Source organism: Convolutriloba macropyga, unplaced genomic scaffold (assembly GCF_964194025.1).
Source record: "Convolutriloba macropyga unplaced genomic scaffold, txConMacr16.3 SCAFFOLD_2636, whole genome shotgun sequence".
Taxonomy (NCBI): Eukaryota; Metazoa; Xenacoelomorpha; order Acoela; family Convolutidae; genus Convolutriloba; species Convolutriloba macropyga.
In genome coordinates, this window is record NW_027452683.1 from 25569 (window position 1) to 27500 (window position 1932).

General features: G+C 39.9%; 1 pseudogene; it reads left to right on the forward strand.

The window, feature by feature from the left end:
• Window positions 1-816: 816 nt before the first annotated feature.
• Window positions 817-968, forward strand: LOC142357712 (5.8S ribosomal RNA; annotated as a pseudogene).
• The last annotated feature ends 964 nt before the right edge of the window (window positions 969-1932 follow it).

The window sequence follows — 1932 nt, forward strand, 5'->3', positions numbered from 1 at the left end:
AGCATTTGAAGGCGAAACTTCTGCATGGGGAAGCTGCATCATGAACAAAAGTTTATATCGAGTATTATGTTGACGTTAGTAGGCCCTGGCCGAAAGCGCAGCATGTGAAAGGTATAGATAAAAGTTAGCGTTGCAGTCAGTACTGTGTAGTTACTAGTAGCTGGATTTAAGCTCGAAATGAGACACTGTTGGTGAAACTTCATCATGAGAACGTCACAAGCTGATCACGCTCTATGATATGACTAGTATTATGTTGCTTCTAGTAGGCTAAGCGCAAGCCGAAACATCAACATGTGAAAGTCGTAGAATTTTGCAATCAAACTGTGGCTAGTACTGTGATGTTACTAGTAACCTTTTCTTACGTCATATGGCCAAGAGAGCATTTGAAGGCGAAACTTCTGCATGGGGAAGCTGCATCATGAACAAAAGTTTATATCGAGTATTATGTTGACGTTAGTAGGCCCTGGCCGAAAGCGCAGCATGTGAAAGGTATAGATAAAAGTTATCGTTGCAGTCAGTACTGTGTAGTTACTAGTAGCTGGATTTAAGCTCGAAGTGAGACACTGTTGGTGAAACTTCATCATGAGAACGTCACAAGCTGATCACGCTCTATGATATGACTAGTATTATGTTGCTTATAGTAGGCTAAGCGCAAGCCGAAACATCAACATGTGAAAGTCGTAGAATTTTGCGATCAAACTGTGGCTAGTACTTTGATGATGCTTGTAGCCAACCGAATTGGTTGAAAAGCCCAATAAGTAAGCTAACTTGGGAGAGCTTGTTGGAAACCAAATGCTACTAGATTGGTCCAAATACATCCTTCAACAGGGGATCACTTGGCTCGCTTTACGAAGAGGAGCACAGCTATATGTGTTAATTCGGTATGAATCGCAAGATTTGTTTACCGACCTCTCTAACGCAAAAGGCGGTCTCGGCTTCGGCTGTTGACTGCGTCCGATTCAGGGTTATATAACTCTCGATTGAACACATTGATGTTCTATTGTTGGTGCTTCCAATAAAATTGGAACACTTAAAGCAGAACCGATTCAAATAATAGCATTCTGATCAATGATTGCATTCCTTGATCAAGAACTGCTGGAGTCATTGTGATGGCGAATTTTCTTCATAAGAAAATTGCAAAGAGACGGAACTTAATGAGACTAGTATTATGTTGTTTCTAGTAAGCGGAAGCTGAAACAGCAACATGTGAAAATCAAGTTTTGTTCAATGATCTCGAGGCGATAAGTACTATGAAGCAACTAGTAGCCTAAGCATGACTCAGATTTGAGACAGTCAAAAAGACTGGCGAAACTTCTTCACATGAAAGTTACATAGAGAACTACAAATGTATACAGCGAGTATTATGTTGTTTCTAGTAGGCGAAAGCTGAAACATCAACATGTGAAAGTTGTCTGCAAACTGTAGAACGATATGTGATTAGTACTGTGCTGTTACTAGTAGCCAGTCTGACTGTAGAAGCCAAGACAAAGGGAAACTAATGCATCTGAAAAGGACAAGTTATGGAAAGGTATGCACGATAAGTATTATGTTGTTTCTAGTAAGCGGCAGCTGAAACATCAACATGTGAACGTCGTTGTGTACAGTAACCTAGAACTATATAGTCCTTAGTAACGTGCATTTACTAGTACCTGTAATTGGTATTCAGACTCAGGCAGTTTGGAATAGTTTGGCAAAGATGCACCAGAGAAAACTGGGATTTGATACAGAAATTGTTGAATACAAGTATTATGCTGCTTCTAGTAGGTTGAATCCGAAACATCAGCATGTGAAAATTGAAAACATTTCTGGTTCGAATTGTCACAAGTATTTGGTGATCTGAGTAGCCAAACTCACTACAACGCCAATTGAAGGCAAAAATTCTCAACGGGAAAAGCTATTCTCATTGAATGAGCTAACAAGACGAGTATTATG